Source organism: Pogona vitticeps, chromosome 2 (genome assembly GCF_051106095.1).
Source record: "Pogona vitticeps strain Pit_001003342236 chromosome 2, PviZW2.1, whole genome shotgun sequence".
NCBI lineage: Eukaryota > Metazoa > Chordata > Lepidosauria > Squamata > Agamidae > Pogona > Pogona vitticeps.
In genome coordinates this window covers 244977922-244997209 of record NC_135784.1, presented here as the reverse complement: position 1 = coordinate 244997209, position 19288 = coordinate 244977922, and the positions used below count along the sequence as shown (strand labels likewise).

Sequence of the window (19288 nt, the reverse complement as noted above, 5' to 3'; positions counted from 1 at the left end):
CCAAATAAAGCTCCCAAATAGCATTACCTGTCACGAGGATCCTTTCACAACCACTCCACAAAGGAACATGTGACTGGTTACGTATATACTGTATAAGAGGGAGAGGCAGCCTGTGTAGACAAGTGGCATGCTTCCAGAACACCACCAGAAGGAGGAAGAAATGGTAAACCAAATCTAAATAATTTAGGCCTAGATAATCCTGGGAAGGGTTTGATAGCCAGAGTGGTGTACCACTCCATGAACCTCTCATGTACCTAACAAATCCTATTAGGGTCATTGTCAGTCTCAAATGACTTGATGGCACATAACAAGAAATGCTTTTACACAGCCACTACACATTTGCAGATCAGAACTTGCTACAGTGATTCTTTTCTGTTCTTCCTGCAGCATTTTGCTCCTAAAGGAATGAAAGACGTGAAATTAAAAGAGAGTTGTGATGATCTGAATCCTTCTCGCCCTGTGGAACTTACTTGGGAGGATCGTGTATGGCCTGGGATCAGCCTTGCATATCTCCTTTCTGCAGGGGTTTCAGGCACGCTTCTTGTGGGATTTCTTTCTCTGCTCTGCCTTAATCTCTTCACAGCTGTTGTGACTAAAGCCAGTGCTCACTGAATGCAGGCTGTCCTTTGTGTATCAGCTGAATGTCCTTTCTCTCTTTGTTCTCATGTGAGCCGAACAATGTGGAGGGAGACTTTAAATTAGGAGGATTTCATCGTATTTGAAATGGATAAAAAAAAACAGCAACACAGGAAAACCACTGACATTGCCAATAACAATAATCTTAATTTGAATAGTTCTATTTTGGTATGCTTTACTTAGAAGTCTTTTTTTTTTAAAAAAAAAGGCCTAAATCCAGTGCAAAGTGAGGCATGCCTAAGTGTATAGTATTCAAAGGGCTTAAGCATGCATCTCTCTCTGGGGTAATAGGCCATTGATATATCAAGCAAATATAAGGATTATAGGCCATTGATATATCAAGCAAATATAAGGATTACAACCTTCCATCTATTTATTACTTGTATGCCGTAGTTCCACACTGAACTATTAATTTAAACCACTTCCCTTTATTACAACATGCTGTTTCCTGACTTATCTGAAACAGATTTTAGAAGTATGCTGTTCCTAAAGCTTATTAAAGGAATGGGAATGATTTTCAATGCAGTCATAGTTCTCAACAAATGTACCATATTTTTCCATGTATAAGACTACACTTTTGTCTACAAATTTTCCGTCTAAAAATTGAGGGTCGTCTTATACACAGAAGTAACCTGAGGAGAGTACAAAAAAAAGAGGAGGGGAAAGCAGGGATCAAATTGTTCGTGCAGGGCTTTGATCTCTGCTTTCCCCTCTGCTTGCTAAGTCCCATGAGGCTGAACAAAAGGAGAGGGGGAAGAATCAAAGCAACCCCTTGGCTGTATAAGGGGGAAAGGGATCAAAACAATTGTGCAGTTGCAGGATTGCTTTCATCCCCTTCCCCCTCGTTTTGCAAAGCCCCGCGGGGCTTAGCATGAAGGGAGAAAGCAGAGATCAAAGTGATCCTGCAGCGCTTTCATCCCTTTCCCCCTAGACTTGCTAAGCCCAACTTAGATTTCTTAATTTTGGGTTAGAAAAGTGTGTGGGGGGGTTGTCTTATACATGGGGCGTCTTATACACAGAAAAATACGGTATGCATCTTCCAAGACTCATTCTGCAACAACATATGCCTTGTGCTAGAAACTGGCACCTTTCGAATGTTGTGGAGCATTTCAGAGAAATGTTTGCACAGAATTTTCAAAATACAAATAGCTAAAACAGGCACAATGGAAAATATACAACAAACACATTTTAGTGAATGGATAGGGGCATGTGAGTTATGTGTTACTGAGTTGCATCCAACCTATAGGAGTCCTAATAGGTACATGTGATGTTTAAGGAGTGATTTCACCAGTAAACACACACACACACACACACACACACCACTGAATTTCCATGCTCAAGTGGGGATTTGGACCCAGGTCTACTGAGTGTTAGTCCATCACTCTACTTACTAGCATGCCTGGCTCCTGGTAAAAAGCATAAACAGAGACAAGAAAAATTGGACACCTTAGGGTGTTACGTTTTCCTGAAGGGAAAAAAAAAATCCTGATTTATTATATCCACCCAGTGACAATCTGATGGCATTTTTGACTATTAAAGACTCCCTTCCATCCCAAACCTCTGAAAGATTTTCCCCAAAGCAAAAGGGAAGGCTAGGGAACCTCAAAACCTCAAGGGGGGGGGGGAATAGGAAGCTTTCAATTGATTTAAATAAATTTTACCTGTGCCGAATGAAATCATCACCTTCCACAGTGTCCATTTACACAAAAGGATTTTGCTCAATGTTTCCTATTCCTAGTTTTTTTTGTTTTTTTTTTACTAATAGTGCAATCCAATCCAATGTCTAATTAAGTTCTATGGGGCATATTCTGAGGTCTTGTAGTCACTCCACAGACCTTATCAGGCAGATCCATATGAGACGTGTAATAAAACATTTTGGCAAATGCTTCTTAAAAGGAGTGCTCCTGTTCAGAATTTTAATACACTCATTACCTTTGAAAAGGGAATTCAATTCTTCTTCTCTCATTTTCCATTTTTCTTTGAAATTATCACTCCACATTCTGTGGCAGGGTTGCCAGGTTAGCACCCTCACAGTCCTTGAGGTTCACAAGAAAAATAAGAGACATTGTGATGCTATGCTATAGGAGTTGGTCCTTGTGATGTCACAGAGGTAAGGCAGGGATCAGAGTAGGGTGAAAACTACTTCTGGGCCCGCTCTGATTGTGGAAATAGGCCAGATGAGAATCTGGACAAATTAATCTGGAATCCAGCTGGAACTCAGCTAACCAAATGCTAGTTGAGAATGGGCAAAGATGGATGCGCAGACCTAAAGTCACCTCAGTAGTAAAAAACACACTTTTTACCAGGGCCATCTTCACGTTTGCCTGCCCACCTGGAGACCCAGAGGGGCCTGAGGCTTCAAAAAGCACCTTGAGATCTGGTAGCCCTTTTCTGTGACTGCTAGACATGATCAGGCATTCTTGGATTGCTTTTGGGTAGACGGCACTGCTCTATTTAAAAAAAAAAAAAGTCCAATTGTCCCAAATGCATGGGCACCTTTCTTTCTCATTTGCTTCACATTCTTGTATGTACTCTCTTTCCCCTTCCTCTGCCCCAAGTTTGCTATTAGAAGAAGAGCTTCATATTAGTTGGTCCCCAATATTTTGTTCACGTTTTGTATACCTTAGACGATGACCTAAGATGACCAAGACACAGAATCCAGGATAGAGCTATACAGTGGACCCTTGACTTACAGAATTAATCCATATTGGAATGGTGTCTGCAGTTTGAAAAGTCTGTAGGTCGGGGTTCCATTGACCTACAATGCATTGAAAACCGATTAATCCATAAGGTAAAGGTAAAGGTTCCCCTTGACAATTTTTGTCCAGTCGTGTTCGACTCTAGGGGGCGGTGCTCATCCCCGTTTCCAAGCCATAGAGCCAGCGTTTGTCCGAAGACAATCTTCCGTGGTCACATGGCCAGTGCGACTTAGACACGGAACGCTGTTACCTTCCCACCGAAGTGGTCCCTATCTATCTACTTGCATTTGCATGCTTTCGAACCGCTAGGTTGGTGGGAGCTGGGACAAGCAACAGGCACTCACTCCGTCGCGTGGATTTGATCTTACGACTGCTTGGTCTTCTGACCCTGCAGCACAGGCTTCTGCGGTTTAGCCCGCAGCGCCACCACGCCCCATCGATTAATCCATAACAGGCCGTTTTTGTTCCATTTTGGTTTTTTCCCCCGGTCTGTAGTTCAATTCTCCGGCTGCAAGTCGAACCTAAATTTTGCAGCCAGAGAAGTCTGTAACTCGAAAAGTCTGTAAGTGGAGCCATCTGTAAGTCGAGGGTCCACTGCAGAAAATGCGATAGTTTGTTTCTTAATGGCTAGTATCATTAAGGGCAGAGTGTAATTTCAGGCCTTGCTTCAATGGTAAATTTCTTTGCTTTCTTTGATATAAATTAATGGATGCTATAAGAGGATATTATCTAATTCAAAAATTAATGGATATAAATGCTGCTGCTATTAATTAGTTCGTCTCTAGCTCAGGAAAATGCAGTGTCCATGGCACTGCTGACCAGGCTAGAAGACAATCATCATTTTAAATTTGCTAAGACGTATTTTTATAGTAAAGATGAGAACTTCATCTGTAAAATGGCAATAAACAAGTTTTACATGCCCCACAACTTCACAGAATAACTTATATGAATAGATCTAGATGTATATTTTTTTCATTGCTCTAGGCAAATTAAATTTTTGGCAGCCTACCCCATCATTTATTATAAGCTGAATATCCTCATCAAACCATAGTGCATTAGAGTGCTGTGCAGTTGGAAATTGGAATCATTTGAGATAAGTGAGACAACTCCTCCATCGGTTTGATTGATTCAATGGCCCTCCTCTAGTTGTGACTCACTAGGATAAGCAGCACGATTTCACCCAAAAGAGTCTGTCAGAAGAAAGAAAGAAACTATCCAAATTCAGCACCACAAACAGCTGAATAGGACAAGTTTCAAAGCTAGACTTCTAGGCAGCAAGCACTTAAAACCCTCTGGGTGGATGGGGGTGGTGGATATCTCAGTTTTTATTTTTTTTTAATTTTGGCATCCAAATTCTTTTTTAAAAAAATTCAGTTTTCCCCCCCATCCCAGTAAGGAGAAATGTGCACTTTGAGTCCCATCAACTGCAATTTGGTCAGCAGAGCATATCTCCTCCATCCTGTCATCTATACATTTCAGACCAACAGGATGAAACAAAATGGGATTCATTGAACTTGAAAGTGGGTGAACAGCAGTTGGATCTGTACACACCCTGGGGTCCTTGGTCCTAGTTTCTGGCACTGGCCCAAGGTCTCTTAGCACGGTCTCCTGTCCTCTGGTCCTGTTCAGCAAGAGAGAGCCAGTTTTTCTGGTGAGTCCAGTTCTTGACATTGGATTCCTAGTAAAAAAAAAAAGTCTCAGAAGCCCCCAGTCTGGGGCTTCCTTGCTGTTTGGACTGCTCCTAGTAGTGAGGGTTGGTATGACCACAGTGAGGACAGGCATGGGAAGCTCTGGGGCATCATGTGGATCCCGGTTTCTGGAGTTCTTTCCTGCATTCTCCCAGTGCTGGCACTCTCACTGTTTCTTTGTGCAGCTGTGTTAGCTCTGCATGGAGGTAATTTTCCTGCTTTCCTCACAGTCCACCTCTCATATTTGCCCCAGTATGACAGTCAGTAAGGAAGTTTATGTTTTTCCCTTTCTCCCTTGGGGACCCTTAACTGGACAGAGCCCCTCTCCAGGTGTCTTCTTTATAAAGATATATCCACTCCCCTGGGGGTTCTGGATTTTTTCCAAGACACTCCTACAACTCGTAGGTCCCAGACCAATACTCCCAAATATATTCCCATTCCCCTGCCTTGAGGACCTCTTCTCCCAGTCCTCTGAGGGCATCCGTCTCTGATGCTCCCGGTTCTACAGCATCTCCTTGCCTTTCCTCTCCAGAGCCATCTTGTCCTTCCTTCTAGGGACATGCCTCTGGATGTTTCCCTGTAGGTTCCACTGGGGGCTCCTCCTCAGATCAGCCCCCCTCTCCAGGCTCGGATTGACACTGTGTTTCTTCTTTGGGTGCCCCTTTCTCCTGCTTCACATCTGGTGGCAGAGCAGCCTTCATGCCTGCCACGCGCCGGGGCAAAACAACTCCTCCTTCTCTCTTACAGGGTATCCTCCAATCTCCAGGACTGACATGACCTCATAAGCCTCCATTTGTTTCCCACTTTCCTGGGTCTTGGGTCAGAGCTTGATGGATTACCAACAGGGGCACCCATGTCCCTGTCTTCCTCGCATGCATATTTTAATAAGATCAGTCCTTACTGACTGTCATACTGATACAAAATTCCGTTTGTCGATAACACAAGCAATGCCCTGGTGTTTTCTGCACAAGGCATCACGTATTGAAAAGAATGTCTTTGTATTTTGAAATATGACTGAACAGTGATGTATCCTTATTACAGAATTGTCAAAAGACTTCATAGCTGTGATCACTTCATAGCTTCAGTAAATCATCTTCTTTGATCTGTAGCAGACATGTGACTTTACTGTCATATTTTTGACCTCCGTCTGAGCTGGTATATATGACATTACACAAAGGGCAAATTAAATCCTCATTGACTTTTTCCTTTCCTTGTCAGTTGCTGGAGAACAACATTGTTAGTTTTGTATCAACAAGTTGAATCTTGAGAGGAAGCTTTTAATTCTCCCAGCTTGCATGACCACTGATACAACAACGTTGCCTGCTGTGCACTTTGTAATCGTAATATTTTCAGGATGGAAAGACCCACCTGCAGAGCCATCTGTCTAGTGTTATTGATTAATCCCAGGCACTCCAGTCTTCAAATTCATTCCCTTAGATCTCTAGACTGCATTTTCTAGAGTATCAGATGGCCGTTGTCTTTTAAGTTTCTCTATAGTGGTAACAGATACACCATGGATGGCAATGGTGATGATGAGGATGGCAGGATTAATAATATCAACAATAGCGCATTGGATCTACAGGAACTTCTGTCAGTGGAGAAGCCACCTTCTTCTAAATAAGACCTATCTTCTTCACAGTGAGTTTTATAAGTACACAATACATTCTGATGCATCATTTCAATAATCCATGGGATAGCCTCGTAAAGTTAGGTAATATTGCCATCTCTATATTATAGTTAGGTGGAGCCAGAGGATAATAAGATACAGTGGTGCCTTGACTTACGAACGTCCCAACCTACAAACATTTTGAGTTACAAACGGCTACATTTGCAAAATTTTGCTTTGACTTGCGAATGGAGCTTTGACTTATGAAGGAAAAAAAATGCAGGGAAGGCAAGAAATTTGAACTTTCAGTTAACCGTTGGCTAGCGAAGAGGCTGCTTATCTGCTACCTCACATGCCCCAGCAGTTAGAGAGTGTGAATATGGAGAAAAACGTCAGACTGCCTGGTACTGTACTGTATGGATTGTATATTTTTATGGGCTTTTTTATTTTTTTATTTTTGGATTTTTGACTTTCTTTTTTAAAACAGAAAGACTGCCTGTTCTGGGTGAGTACACTGTATTTACTGTGCAGGGGTTTTGCAGCTTGGGGTTGGGCTAGGTGGCTAGGTGGGGGGCTATGTTTCTCTGCTGGTTGATGGTTTTAAAATCAGAAAACTGTTTGCAAAGGTCTGCCTGGCTGCTGGGCTCTAAAACTAAGTGACCTCTCTTTTGTTTTAAAAAGTGTTGGTGGGTGGGTTTAAAAGGTGCTTGGTTTGGTTTAAAATGTGTTTTGTTTTAAAGTGGCTTGGTTTGTTTCAAAATGTGTTTTGTTTAAAAGTTGCTTGGTTTAAAATGTGTTGTTGTAAAATGTGTGGGTTTAAAATGTGTTTTAGACTCCAAACCCTCCCCCCCCATTGTCTTCTCTCTGTGTATCTTCTCTCTTTTTGTGCTTAAAAGCACAAACCTTTGTCTTAGGGGTCTGTGTGCCCCAGTGATGACCTTCTTTCTTTCTTTCTTTCTTTCTTTCTTTCTTTCTTTCTTTCTTTCTTTCTTTCTTTCTTTCTTTCTTTCTTTCTTTCTTTCTTTCTTTCTTTCTTTCTTTCTTTCTTTCTTTCTTTCTTTCTTTCTTTCTTTCTCCCATTGTTCCCTCCCTCCCTCCTTTCCTGCCCTTTTTCTAACCTAAGTTTATCTTAGGTTAAAAAAAGAAAAAAAATCCCCCTAGTGGTAGAGGATGGATTAACCGGTTTTGCATTAGTTCCTGTGAGAACTAATGCTTCAACTTACAACTTACCGTATTTTTCGCTCCATAAGACACACTTTTTCTCTCCAAAAAGGTGGGAGGGAAAGTACATGCATCTTATGGAGTGAATGCAGTAACCTAGGGTTCAGCCACCACCACCCAAAAGCCTCCCACTGCCATGCTGGGAGGCCTCTGAACTGGCAGCAGAGACTGCTTTCTGTTTGGACCTCACCATTCTGCACTGCTAGCTTTCTAGGATCTGCCTCCTACAGCCCACCTGGAAAACCAGCAAGGCAAACAGGCCTATGGCAGCAAGCAGTGAAAATAGCAAAGGACCAAAGAGTGGTTCTAGAAAGACCAAGGGAAACCACAAACACAATCTCCCACTTAGGCAGTTGATTTTCCCACATTTGGGGAAATCACAGGGGTCAGCTCATCCGAAGTGCAATAGATGAGCCTTACCCTGGGAAAACCACTTTTACAACAATGGTATCTTCCCTACCAGATCTGAGTTTGAATGGCCCCTAACCCTCCTGACCCTTTGTGTGCACTATCCCCCAAAGGCATGGTGACCGCCAGCTGTACCTCCTGATCAGAACAGTGCTGCACAGCCCCAGTCCTGAAAGAGGCCAGGAGAGCTACTCAATGTTTTGGGCTGCCCCACAGGACCCCCATCAGGGGCTAGATGTTCCTCCCACAATCTTCCAGTGCACAGATATTAGCATATCTGCCTGCTTGCATCACCCAGTAGGCTTCTCTATTGGAGAAGCAAAGCAGGAAGGAGGAGTCTCTTTCCCTTCACCTTCTGCAGAGAAGTTAGACCATGTGACTAGCCAGACATTTTGAGAAGCAGAGAGAGAGAGAGGGAGAGGGAGAGAGGACAGAAACAAAAGCTTTTAAAATTGGCAGTAACTTAAACAGGCCTGAGAATGGTGAGTGGAAGATAAAGTTACTACTGAGAGCCTGCTAGAATAGCTCTCTGTAGTTCAGAGCTTTGCAGGAAGCTGCATCACTTCATCATAAATTAGGCCTAAATAGAAGTAATTTTGCAGATATTTAAAACATTAAGGGACGGGGGGGGAGGCTAATGTGTATTGTTAGCCAAATTTCATTCTGAAGCACAGAATGATTAAAAAGGCACTGAGCACATGCAGAATAAAGTTCAAAAGGGAAACCAAAAAGGGACCTAACGCTCCTTTCCTTAATATATTACCACTAGGGCTACAGGTTTTATTTGGTGTATTAGCTTGCCACATTAGCTGAGTCCAGTTTTTATGGAGCAAGGCAATTTGAATTGCAGAGGGCAGATCTGAATCACAGATCTGAATATGTTCAAGTAAGGCTTTGAAATCTTGAAAATTGGTTTAAGAACCCAACATTTCATAAATAGCATTTCACATGTACACACACACAACTGGAAATAGAAATTTTAGTACTATTTTTGTGCTAACAAAAGCTGCATGGTGTCGCTCCCCCTGTTTTTATTGGTTTTTCTTAATCATTGTTGTTCTACAATATTGCTGGTAGATTTTATCTTTTCATTGTGATTCCCAGCTACTGTATTTTATCCTATTGTAGTCTCTAAAATTGGACAACCATCTGTCAGATCTGCTCTGATTTGGATTCCTGCATTGAACCAGGGGATGGAATTGATGGCCTTATAGGCCCCTTCCAACTCCATTATTCTATGATTCTGTGCTGCTTTGAGATTATATTTGTAAAAGGAAGCAGTATATGTGGTGATGAATAAGGGGCACATTTTTCTTGCAGAGTATGGGAACTCATTCTACCAGTGCAAAACAGAAAAGGCTAGCATATAGCATTCCTTTTAAACTAGAGGTAGTAAAATATGCTAAGGAGTATGGAAACAGTGAACAGTGCAGAGACATTTTGGGCCTCCTCATCTGAAAAAATGATTAGAGAGTGGAGGAAACAGGAGGATCAGCTGCAAAAAGCTGATAAAAGTAAGCACACTTTCTGTGGACATGCTGCATGCTGCAAAGTAAAGAACTGAATGATGGAGAGAGAAAAAACTTTTGCTGTAAGGAAGGAAGGGAGGAAGGGAGGGAGTGGAAGTGAGGCATGCTTTGCTGTTTGCTTACACCTGTGCTGGTGGTGATTTCTTCATCATAGCTCTTATTGACTACCCAGCAACAATCTGTTTATTCATCTCTTTCAGTGCAATAACAATTCATTATAAGTGTTAAAACTTGAGATGATACTGTAATTCCCACTCATTGTGTGTCATCCTGCTGTAGAAGTCTGCTTCATGATTCTCCACTTCTGGTACATGTATGACTTGTGAAATGACATGCTTGAGAATACACCAGTCCCAAAACTGTACTGTTAGTAGCAAGAAAGACATGGATTTTGTTCCTCCTTGGTGGTTGATATAAAGCATTGTAGTGTTGTTGTCTGTGGCCATTGGAATAACTTTGCCAACTACAAATTGTTCAAAAGCTCTCACTGTGTTGTACACTGCAAGAAGTTTGAGGTAATTGATGTGACAACATCTATCTATTGCTACTGCCTTATGAATTTGCCAGAATATTTTTTTTCCGATTTTCCTCTCCTAAAAATGAGGTGCGTCTTATTTGGAGGTGCGTCTTATGGAGCGAAAAATACGGTACAAACTGTGCATAAGGGGGAAAAAAACCCAGCCAGAACGAATTAATCGGGTTTCAGTGTATTCCTATGTGAAATGCTGATTTGACTTATGAATGTTTTGACTTACGAACATCTTCTGGGACAGATTAAGTTCGTAAGTCAAGGCACCACTGTACAATTTTTGCCCTATATTGAACTTGAGCTTTCATGTCTGAATTCATACAGTATTTACTTTTCTTTTTCACTATATTACACAGGCCTTATTTTACACTTTCTGCCCTTTTCTTTATTATGATTGTAATTTCTATCTAGTAGATTTTCTTCTGTTATGCCCAATGAAGGCCATACCTCTTTGTGACTTTGATCTCAAGACCAGCTAATTATTATTATTATTATTATTATTATTATTATTATTATTATTATTATTATTATTATTATTATTATTATTATTATTATTATTATTATTATTATTATTATTATTATTATTATTATTATTATTATTATTATTATTATCATCATCATTATCATTATCATTATCATTATTATTATTATTATTATTATTATTATCATTATTATTATTATTATCATTATTATCATTATCATTATCATTATCATAATCAGCAGCAGCATTGTTATCGTCTTCATTGTCATCATCATAATCAACTATACAACAACAGGAAAGGGGGAAAAGGGTTTAACAACAAAACAAAACAAAAACATATACACGGGAGAATACTTGCTTTCATATAATTTCTAAAAAGCTCTTGACTTCATGACTGTGATATGGTAATCTCTAATACATTCTCTACTCATATCTCTTTCTGGGCCCAATCATAAAACATTTTCCAACTTTCCTATATATATATATTCTTGGGTTCTCATGTAGTGTCTCTGATAAGCTAGTTTCTGCAATATCTAATATTTTTTTTTTACGAGGGGTGCTGATAAGTATTGAGCCTTTCCCAGAAAAAATTGAGCTAGGAAGCTATAAATTGCAGGGTATATTGACCAATTTATCTGTATTCAGTGGTGCAAAAATCAGCTGGCTATGATTTTAACTTATCTTTCATGTTCAGGTCCAAAGTGAACATGGCAGCACCTCCAGAAAAGTTCAATGTGGAAGGGCATAGGACCATAATCAAGTTCCTGTTTCTCCAAGGGAAAGGTGCAAAGCAGATCCATGATGAAATGTCACAAACTATGGGTGACAGTGGCCCTTCATACGCAACAGTTAAATGTTGGGTTGTCAATTTTAAAACTGGCCATTTTGGTGTGGAAAGTGAGAAACCCAGTGGACGGCCTGTTTCTGTCTCTGTGCCTGCAAATGTGAAAACCATCCATGACATGATCATGGAGGACCGCCGAATATCAGCCAAAAGTATTGCTACATATCGGAGAATATCACATGAGAGAGTTGGTGCCATTATCCACAATGACTTGAAAATGAGAAAGCTGGCAGCAAAGTGGATCCCCAAACTTTTGACAACTGAACAAAAGTGGAAACGTGTGGAGTCATCGGTGGCTGTTTTGGAACATTTTGCAAGAAATGAGTCAGATTTCCTAGGCAAACTGGTAACTGGTGATGAGACATAGATCTACTGTTATGATCCTGAAACAAAAGAACAGTCTAAGGAATGGAGGCACAGTGGTTCCCCCAGGCCGAAGACGTTCCGAATGCAAAGGTTGGTGCAGAATCAAATGGCAACAGTTTTTGGGGGATAAGAACAGAATTCTGCTGGTGGACTACCTCCAACAGGGTTCAACCATCAAGGCAAAATATTACTGTGCTTTATTGATGAAGTTTAGGCAAAACATCAAGGAAAAATGTTGAGGAAAGCTCTCCAAAGGTGTCATCCTGTTGCGTGACAATGCCTCGTCACACACTGCAGGTGAAACAATGGCAAAAGAGACATCCTTAGGCTTTCAAGTGATGCCCCATCCAACCTATTCTCCTGACCTGCCTCCTTCTGACTATTATCTGTTCCCCAAACTCAAAAAACACCTAAAGGGACAACAATTTGGAAGTGTTCTGGAGGCAACTAATGCTGTAAATGAGTGGTTACACTAGCATTTGGAAGAATTTTATTTGCAGAGACTTAAGAAGCTGCAGGACAGATGTCGCAAGTGCATTGACTTCCTGGGGGAATATGTAGAATAGTGTGGCAGTTTCAGCTTCCTAGCTCAAATTTTTCTGGGAAAGGCTCAATACTTATCAGCACTCCCTCGTAAGTAACTCCTCTTTCTTTGGAATTCCCTGCTTTTTCCGCCTCTGGTGGAAATCAGCCTTGCAGCTGTGAATATGTGCAACAGCATATATTTAATTTTTTTATCAACAATTTCTGGAATTATATTCAACAAAAACATTTCTGGTTTAAAAGTTATTTCTTGATGTATAATTTCTTGTGAACTATCTTTTGTCTGTCTCCAAGCTTTTTTTTTTTTTTTTTTTGCTTTGTCGCAAGTTCACCACATATGAAAAAAAGTTCCTGGTTGCTGAGAACACTTCCAACATGAATGGCTCGGTCCTGATACTATTTTTGCCAATTTTACAGGTTATAATACCATATATGAAATATCTTTAAAATATTTTCTCTCAAATTTACTGATTTGAGCCATAATTCTCATTCTACATTCGAGGCCACTCATCTATATCTATATTGTAATCAAAGTTTGGCACCCATTTAATCATCATAGTTTTTGCCCTTTCATCCTTTAAATTATATTCGAACAGAAAAGTATACATTTTGTATAATTTTCTCACTAGTATAAATCCATAAATTATCTACCTGTACCTTCCCCTCATAAAAGCCCACTACTTTATATTTTTTAAACCTTGATTTTAATTTGAGCATTGTCCATCAGTCTGTTTGTAAACCCAATTCCTTCAGCTCTTGTATGTTTTTAAATTGTTGTTCTTTGATTAATAATTCTTTAGACATATATCTCCATTCTTCTATCATTAAGGAGGGTTGAGTAAAGGCTTCCAGTGGTGCTACCCAGATCGGGATTTTTTTTTTTTGTACATTTGCTCTCCAAATCTTTGCCACACTTGGTGTAATGCTTTCCTTACTATATGATAAAAAGTTTGATCTTTATCCTTGCCGTACCATATATATTCATGCCATCCTAGTCTTAGATCATGTCCTTCTAATTTTAAAAGTCTTTGATTTTTTCAACATAATCTATTCCTTTATCCAGCTCAATGCTGAAGCCATATAGTATAATAAACCATTTGGTAAGCCCATTCCTCCTCTTTCTTTTAAGTCTTGTGTGGTGGAATGCCCAAGTCATGCCTGTCCATCATATGGAGCTCTAGGACAGGAGCCTATGGCAGGACAGGAGGGGCAGAGTTGAGAGAACAGTTGGAGACTGAAGAGAGTTAGAGAAGAGGTTTTGAGGTATTAAGATAGAGATTGGAAAGTTGGTGTGTGTTAGAGAATAGATAAGAGATAAAAGTAACAGAAAATAGATAGACAGTCATAAGATATTGTTACAGTGGTTAATGTGAATGAATACAAACAAGCAAATGTGTAATCCTATCCAAGTTTAATCAGTGAACAATAAAAGAACATCTATGACTTTACTTCTGTGATTTACCAATCAAACAATAAATAAACCTGTTATATTTGGCAGCCCGGGTCTAAGAAACATATTTGGTACAGATGTTGAATGCAACATCCTGTAGAACTTTAAATTTAATTCTTGTTTTTTTTTTTTAGCTTGCCAATAAACTTAGAGATCATGGCATCTACTTCCTTAAAGTATTTATAATTCAGCAATATTGGTAAGTTTTGAAACAGGAACAATGGCCTCGGCAGGATATTCATCTTTATAATAGCAATTCTACCCAGTAATGAGAGTTGTAATTTAACCCAAATTTTAAGTTTTCTTTCAAGTATTGGAAGATAGTTGTCTTTCATCAAAGTACTTTTTTTTGTAATGCATATTCCCAGATATTTAATCTTTGTTGTATGTTCAAATCCTGTTTCCATTTCTAATTTCTTTGCTTCTTCTTGTGACATATTTTTGTCAAAATTTTGTGTTTTTTTTCATAATTTAATTTGAGTCCTGTGACTGCCCCAAAGTTTTCAATTGTATCTATTAATTCTCTAATCAATTCCTCCGGGTTTTCTAATAATAGTACCAAATCATTAACATACGCTTGTAATGTATATTCTTCTCCTTTTATTCTCAACCCTCTGATTTTGGAATTGCTCCTTATTTGTCTATTTAATATTTCTAATGTCAAAATGAAAAGTAAAGGTGATAAGGAGCATTCTTACCTTGTACCTTGTAGAATTTGAATCTCTTCCGAAATTTGACCATTAATCTTGACTCTTTCTTTTTGTTGTGAATAAATTGATTCTACTGCTTGTAAAAAACATCCTTGAAGGCCCATCATCTTTAGCATAAAGTTCCAATTCACATTATCAAAGGCCTTCTCTGCATTAAAAAAATCAGCATAATTTGTTTGGATGCCCTTCATAGTATTTCAATATATCTGTTACTATTCTTATATTTGTTCCTAATTTCCTTTTAGGGAGAAAGCCAGTCTGATATTTATGCAACATCAGGATTAAAGCTTTTTTCAGTCTATTGGCTAAAATCGAAGCAAATATCTTATAATCCACATTTAAAAGAGATAATGATATGTAATTCTGAATTTGATTCCTTTTCATTTCTGATTTATGTATTAAAGATATCTGGGCTTCTTTCCATGATTCAGGAATTTTTCCACCTTTCTCAATAGCTTCTATTAATTTTTAAAATGTGGGATCAATTCTTCCTGTAAGGCTTTATAATATTCTGCTGGGAGCCCATCTGGCCCTGGTGTCTTGCTATTTTTCTGTTTTTTCCAAGCTATTGCTATTTATTTATTTTTTGTTTGTTTGTTTGTTTGTTTGATTGATTGATTGATTGATTGATTGATTGATTGATTTGATTTGATTTGATTTGATTTGATTTGATTTGATTTGATTTGATTTGATTTATATCCCGCTCATCTGGTAAATCTATACCACTCTGAGCGGCTAACAGGAACATGTATACAATTATAATAAAATAAATTAAAAATATCAATTAAGAGAAAATGACAAAAATCATAAATAATCGTAAATAATAAATAGATAAGGAAGAGAAAAATAAATTAAGCTATAGGATTGTTCAAATTTTTTAACTGTTGCTCCGAAAATTTCCAAGGTGGGATTCCTTCAAAGTATTTTTCTCGTTGTTGCAAAGATATTTTTTATAGAGAGAGATTTTCATAAAATTTCATTGCTTTTTTTTCCTGGTTGAAGTTTCCCTTCCATTCCTTCTCTAAAAGTGAATTAATCATTGCATTTTCTCTTTCTTTTTAAATCTTATATGCCAACCATCTTCCCGGTTTATTTGCATTAAAAAAATTATGTCTTGCAAATTTTATTTTCTTTGCCATTTCTTCCTGTGGTTTATTGTTTATGTGTAAAATGTGTACATCTGCATACTTTAAGTATGTTATTCAACAGTATATTTGACATCTTCAGGAGTTTGGAATAGCTTGTAATTATCTACTCTTGCTTTGTGACAAGTGTTTCTTCTGTAACATATCTCATATAATATACATCCGTCCGTCCGTCCATCTGTCTGTCTATCTATCAATCAAGAGGTCACTAATGACCTTTTGAAATTCTCTAGCTATAGACTGGTGGAAAAACAGTGGCCTGGACCATGTCACCAAATTTGTTCAGGAGAAAGAGAACTTATTCAATAGTTTCTCAATTCCCAATGAGCAGTGATTGTAGCATAGTTCTATCCTTTTTACTCAAAATATTTTCAGTTTTGAATTGTTGGTACAAAAACAGCATCTATTGTGACAGCTTTGCCAGCATTTTTGCCTTCTCCACAGTAGTGTGATTCTAGGCCATTGTCCTAGTTCCAGTGGTCAACTGCTGAAAAATGGTGGACTTTTTAAAGAAGTAATTGTTCAAAGTAGCTTTCTATTTCTAGAACCAGAAGACAGTTATAATAGACAGGGTACTGTAGCTGATAGAGAGTTGGGCAAGGACACAGGAGATCTTGCTTCAAGTCCCCACTTCAGTGTGGAAACTCACTGGTGGTTGAAATGGAAAACTCTTCATTGAACACCTCCCATGCCTCAAAAACCTTAGTAAGGGTGCTGTAAATCAGAAGTTGAATGAGCTGGAATTTTTAGCATGTATACATTACTGAAACAGCACCGTCTACTTGGCTTGGGCATGTTATGAGAATGGCTGATGGTCGGATTTCAAAAGATCTCCTGTATGGAGAATTAGTGCAGGGAAACTGCCTCAGAGGGAGACCACAGCTGCGATACAAGGACATCTGCAAGTGGGATAAGAAGGCCTTAGGAATGGACCTCAACAGATGGGAAACCTTGACGTCTGAGCATTCAGCCTGGAGGCAGGCGGTGCATCATGGCCTCTCCCAATTTGAAGAGACACTTGTACAGCAGGCCGAGGCAAAGAGGCAGTCCCGAAACAAGCAAAAACAGGGAGCTGGACAGGAGAGAGATTGTATTTGTCTTTAGTGTGGAAGGGATTGTCACTCTTGAATTGGCCTTCTCAGCCACACTAGATGCTGTTCCAAGACCTCCATACAGAGCATGCTACAATAGTCTCTCGAAACTGAAGGATGCCTACTAAAATCAGGAGAGACTTTATAGCAATAGAAACAACAGGAATAAATACAATTCTGAGGAAAAAATATTCTAAAATATTTTGTCTTGCTGCCTATCAACATTCTTCAGGGCTCAGCACCTTCCTCAGATTCTTTCAAATGTTACATTCAGAGATGTTTCCATATAGCTCCTTCCATCTAAGCACTGTAGTAATTATGAGGATGAGTGGTGTTGTGGAAGAAGCAGAATTAAAGCTGTCCTCTTATTTGTCCTCTTTGGGTTGGTTCTGGCTCAGATTATGGTGGTTCAAAACTCACCTCATTTGAAGAAGGTTGGCTGTCAGCCAACCATCCAGATGTCCCAGTTTAAGCTTAGGCCTCATTCTCTACCAATTGCAGAGTGGAACTGTTTGCTGAGAGCACTTAGACCCCATCTGAGGAGTATTCTTCCTACTAGAACATGAGAAACAATATTTAAAAAAAAAAAGAATTATGTGAACACATAAAGAATCTATCAACAGTATCTGCATAAAGATTCCATTAAGGAAGGATGATATAATATTAATAATGATTACACACTGTTGATTGACTTTGACTTATGATGACCTGTTCTAGGGTTTCCTAGGTGCTGAATACATAAATGTGGTTTAACATTGCTATCTTCTTGGAGGAGGGATGAATCCCATTTATTGCCACCAAAGCAATGACTCCATCAAAATCTCAAAAGCCTTCCATTTAATTCATGATGAAATTTGTGGGCTCAGACAAGTTCTTATTTAAAATGCTCTTCACTTGATTAATCTATGTTGGGCAAATCCAATAGGAATTTCTGGCATGGAGAGTAGTAAGGATGTGCAAATAACATCTGCTCCGATTCAGTTTGAATTATATGTCTTAAACATTGCAACTGATTCACTTTAAGCTGATTTGTAGCCCATCCAATTCTATTTGCATTCAAATATGTTAACATATTTATAGAAGTTTGTATTTGTCTTAATAGTGAAAATATATGGCAACACAGTGAATAAAGCGCTCTAATCCAAGATGGAAGATAAAACTCTTGCTTGATGATTTTAAAATATTTGCTTTTTTGGACCTGGTCTTAAACTAGATTTAAAAGATGCCTTGAACAACTTACACCTGACTTTTATATGGCCACCTTCAAATTAAGTCATTCCTTGCAGTCTGAATTCAAATTCCCCAACTCCAATCAGACATGTGGAATTCAAAGTGGTTAGACATGCAAACAGAAGGAGTGCTTAGCCCAACTTCAGCTTCCACGGGTAATCTCTATGTGAATCAGAACTCTTATTTTTCCAAGGTTTTAATTCATATGGGTACCACCCAGGAATACAGAAGCTTCTCCCCTTCAAATGTGTCATCCTCAATGCTTAGATGGTGGTGGAACCAGAGAGTAGAGCAAAAGGCCCTCCTTAGTCATGAATTTAGTTCTCAAGTTCAAACTGCTAAATTAAAAATAGCATTGGTCGAAAGTACCTTTCTTGACCTATGCCTCAAGAATAGGTGTTGCTGTGAACTCTCAGGAATGTAGTAAGACTACATTCGAAAATCAATGTTTTTAAATTGGATATACAGTTAGACATGCAGTGAAATGGAAAGACTTTTACCACCATCAACTCTTTTCTCAAAAAATGTCATAGTATGGATAAATATGATGTTAAATATACTCCATTCTTTTACCATTCCTGTTAAGCCTAGGTTGAATTGAGGTTGGTTTATAGATTAATTGGAGGGCACCCCCAGAATTCCAGTGGGAGGCTCTTTTCTCCGACTACAAATAACCAATGGGTTCAATTCTCGGTGATGGAGATATGTCAACTAACAAACACAGTTCAGCTTGATTTCCCTGGATATTAAAGGTATTATTCTATAATAGGAGAAATCTTTTTGAAACCTGTAGCTTTGACCAATGAATGATCACACAATACATTAATTGCTAGCTTTTTCTATATGGAGTCATCTTGGTGGGGGGGGGAAGATGGCATATGGTAAAAATTCTTAGATCTATAGTATATGAATGTGAAGTGTTTAGAGAAGCTTCAAAAAGTAACTGGGGTTTTTTGAGTGTTATAGTCCATGAAACCAACTGCCTAAATGCTCTGATTTTTCCATAGTTACCCATAGATACATTAGTACCAACATCTTCATTACTTCCATTTAATTTCTTTCCCTTTCCAGTCTCCTTCTCCTCTAAATGTTGTGAAATGTTAAGACTGTGG

The 19288-nt window shown here is 38.9% G+C and overlaps 1 pseudogene; it reads right to left on the bottom strand.

Moving 5' to 3' along the window:
- Positions 1-8168: 8168 nt before the first annotated feature.
- On the bottom strand, positions 8169-8321 carry LOC140705156 (U1 spliceosomal RNA; annotated as a pseudogene).
- Positions 8322-19288: the final 10967 nt, after the last annotated feature.